Genomic DNA, 4024 nt, shown 5'->3' with positions numbered 1-4024 from the left:
GGTGTGTCTACATCGACGCCATTAAATCCGATCAAGACTCGTCCACAGGTAGAAATATTGAAACCCAAATCGGCAACACTAGGTCTTCTATCGTCGATTGATTTCGAACATATTTTGATTTCTCAACGATCCAGTTTCTTGCGATATAATTGATTTGGTAAGTTTCTTTCGACATCTATGATCGATAAAATCAAAATGATTTTATCAATTCGTCCAGACTTTATCTCGATTTTGATTCAAGATCGAGATTGAGTTCATCATCTTATTATTCGATTTCTTCAATGTTCTATTTCTGTTTTTTTTATTGAAGAAATATTCTGATACAACTTGCACTTCACGGTCATAAGTTGGAGTTTGTTTCGAAAAAGTCAAAATTGGTGTTCATATTTGTTTATTTTGAAGAACAGATGGGTATAAGATGTCGATTTGTTGTCAAAGTTTGATGTGAATTGAAAATCGATTGAAGAAGGTATCTATAATCATAGACAAATGAAAATTCAATGTACAAAGTCAATGAAGTTTGATGTGAAGAAGACAATGCATTTTTCATAGCCTAATCTTCTTTGATATATTTTCCTCTTATTGTGATTCTCTGTGAAGTTAGAATATACACCATACTTTTTATTCTAACCCCACATCCTTTTTTATTATAATGTGGTAGCTTGTGTACTGTTTAGTTTTCAGATGCTAAGTGTTTTATTGGTAAGAGATTCAGTGATGACATGGTTCAGGATGACAAGAGTTTGTATCCTTTCAAGATCAATCATATAAAAATGATTATGGTAGAATCACATAAGAATGATTTTGTTGGGATTCTATTACAACTGGTTTTCATGCAATGTAATTCTGATAGAAAGACAATTCTGATTTAATGTTAATTATTTATATGTTTAGTGTGTAGTTGTTACATTGTATGGTTGTGATAGAAATGGCTTGAAGAATGGTTTGAAGTCCTGATGGGAAAGGCTTGAAGAATGAATCAAAGAATGATCACACTCACTGTTTAAGAATGTTATTATATTTTAAGAATTACATTTGTTATTCTCTCAGAATGTTGTCGTTATTCAATGAATCACAATCATACAATTTAATTATTTGGTATATTATTAGTTCAAGAATCAATTTTCTGTATTTTTTTCAGAATGTATTTACTAGTTTATGGTTGGCATTCTATGATTCTGACACAATAAAATCGAAAATATAGTTACTAGTTTATGGTTGACATTCTGTCATTCTGGCAGAATAAAATCGAAAAATATATTTACTGGTTTAAGGTTGGCATTCTGTCATTCTGACAGAACAAAATCGGATTTTTAAATTTGAATTAATTTAAAATATAAATATTTTTAAAAATAAAGGAATTAATTATCCCAAAAAATCCGAAAATTTCCTTTTTTTTAATATAGGTTAATTGACTAAAATGGCCTTATGCTGAAATTTGTGTGATTATATGGTACATGTTATCCTATTCTAATATCATAGACCCTCAGATCATGACCTTTGATTCTATTCCATCCGGTGGTCTAGATCTATGCATTCTGGCACGCAATAGTTAGTAAAAACAAAATAACCTAAGTCTATATATATATATATATATATATATATATATATATATATGTGTGTGTGTGTGTGTATATATATATATATACACACACACACACACACTATTTTATAAAAAAAAATCATACTATTTCTATAAATAACTTTAATATAATAATAATATTTTTTAAGACATTCAAGTCTTTAATCTTTAAGTATAACCAATCATCAATAAAAAATATTATATTTTAAATCGGGCAAATTGTTAAACTCAACGTATAATCAACCAATGGATATACTTGTTTAATTTTAGCATACTTTTGACTCAACCTCTTAAAATGTTGATTGGGACTTGTTAAATCCACATATAATGTCGTTTATTCGATGATAAATTGATTTCTTAGGATTTAAATTTTAAAATCAACATTTTTTGGGCCTTTACTATTATATCTCAACCTTTCCATTTCATCCATAGGCGTACAACCGTTGTTTGCATTAAATACACACCTAACATGCTTGTTTTCAATCTCTCTGTTGCACCTCTTTCAGTCACAAACCCTAGAGATCTAACATTTGTCTTTCATATGCAGGTTTTTAATTTTAACAGAGTGACATGTCGCCACTCCCTCCTGCGCCCTGCCGGTTAATACCTCCGTTAACAAGAACACCACATCTGCTTCCCACTCTCTCTCCATCAACACGAGTTTCACCATTACCGAACAACCACCATCTCGAGCTTCTTCTTTATCAACAATCCAAATCCACTCCCTACTTCATCTCCTTCCGTCTTCAACAATTCAAATCAACTACTGTGTCCGTCTCCTACCACCCTTAAACACTCACGCCCAACATCATCTCCTTTGTTAACCACTCACCCCTCTTTCTCTTATTCTCTCTACACCCACACCTACATGCCACTCCTTTCCTTTATGGGTTAATTAGATCGAAAAATACTAAGTGGATATGCTAGCCAGCAAAATTGGGGCTTCAAAGGTACATATTACAGCATGTGGTTCCTATAATGCATCCTTCTATATCTTTTATGATATTTGGAATCAATCATTTTGTATGACCATACTGGTTTGCTTCTCTAAATAACTTTTGTAGTTTACTATCTGATGCAAATCTTGAAGATGGACAAGAAGGGCATGGCCATACCAATTGCTTATCTAACCACACATCACCACCATCAAGAGCAGTGCACAACATTGTCGTCACCACTATCACCACCGCCACTATAAGTCAATTTTTAGAGAGGTAAACCTAAAACTTACCTTCCACTTGCTTCGCCTTCCATGAGTGTTTATCTTTTTCTTTTCTAACTTATTGATCTAGCAGTTAGTCTTTTTTTTTGACCTGGATGAAGCGTTTGCATGATCCCCTGTGTAACATCTAGGTATTCCCCAGTATAATGTTTATTTCTAGAGCTAAGGTTCCCATCTATAACGTTCATAAAGTCCCAATGATGCAACATAGTACAAGACAAGAGAGAAAGTTTTCTTTTTGACTTGGATGATGTGGTTCACATGTTGGAATCCACATATGGAGGTAAGGGAAATGCTTTATTTCAACTTTGACAAATATGGCAGGTTTTTTGTTCTCACTTTTATAGATCTGGTGATGTATGCTTAGGGGTTGTTTTTCTAAAAATTTTGCAAATTAGGAATCGAGTTTAATAGCATTCTTATAAATTGGTAATCGATTGTGTAAGATTGAATGATTTGGTTGGTTAATTGTTAGTATGTGTTTTTATGATTTATGTGAGTTTATATATTGACCATCTTTTATTTGCGTTTGAATGATTTTATTTGTACAGGATAAAGAAACTCCATACATACAATGAACCCATAAAAGGCAACGAAGAACTAAAATTTCATGGTGGCTTCCAACAATTTTTTACAAGGTAGTATTATTTGCTTTAAACCCGATAACCTTCTTTTTGTCCATATTATTTTTATATTATAAGTTTGTTAAAAGCATAAAACCGTAAACATATTCTATGCTTCCAAAGTGGGATAGGGTAAATAAACGAGTTTAGGAAAAACAAAACAAGTTTGAATAGAGAGTTGGCAACAATTTCAAAGAAGAGTTTCAAATCATAGGTAATTTCTCATTATTTTCATCTCTTTATTCTGTATATCTTATAAATTTTCTCTTTGATTTGTTCTAACATGAATTGGTGTTGGGATTCTTGATATAGGGGAGAGTTTAAGTTTGTTGATTCATGTTTGTAGATATTTGAATTACTTTACACAAGGTATGATATGTATTTTTTTTTTTTTGACATCAAGATATTATATTATAAAACACTAACAATATGTATTTGCTCACAATTCTTCCTTATTACTGCATCGTATATTGGAAAAATCAACCAAATGATAAATTGGTTTAATGGAAAGTATTTTTACTAATATAATTGGGGAGATTTCTGAAAGTATTGTATGCTAAGAGGGTGCCAATGGTGAGTGTCAGACTAGGATAGTTG

At 31.5% G+C, this 4024-nt stretch overlaps 1 long non-coding RNA gene across 2 annotated transcripts; it reads left to right on the top strand.

Moving 5' to 3' along the window:
• Positions 1 to 2078: 2078 nt before the first annotated feature.
• LOC145101742 (uncharacterized) lies at positions 2079 to 3801 on the top strand. Of its 2 annotated transcripts, XR_013705800.1 has the most exons (5): positions 2079 to 2532; positions 2647 to 3087; positions 3356 to 3442; positions 3551 to 3641; positions 3740 to 3801. It is a non-coding gene; the product is annotated as an uncharacterized LOC145101742 (long non-coding RNA). The 2 variants fall into 2 exon arrangements; XR_013705799.1 differs by having other exon boundaries at positions 3356 to 3641.
• The last annotated feature ends 223 nt before the right edge of the window (positions 3802 to 4024 follow it).

Source organism: Lactuca serriola, chromosome 4, assembly GCF_051521515.1.
Source record: "Lactuca serriola cultivar US96UC23 chromosome 4, Lser_US96UC23_V15, whole genome shotgun sequence".
NCBI classification, from domain to species: domain Eukaryota; kingdom Viridiplantae; phylum Streptophyta; class Magnoliopsida; order Asterales; family Asteraceae; genus Lactuca; species Lactuca serriola.
This window is presented reverse-complemented; position numbering and strand designations above follow the sequence as displayed.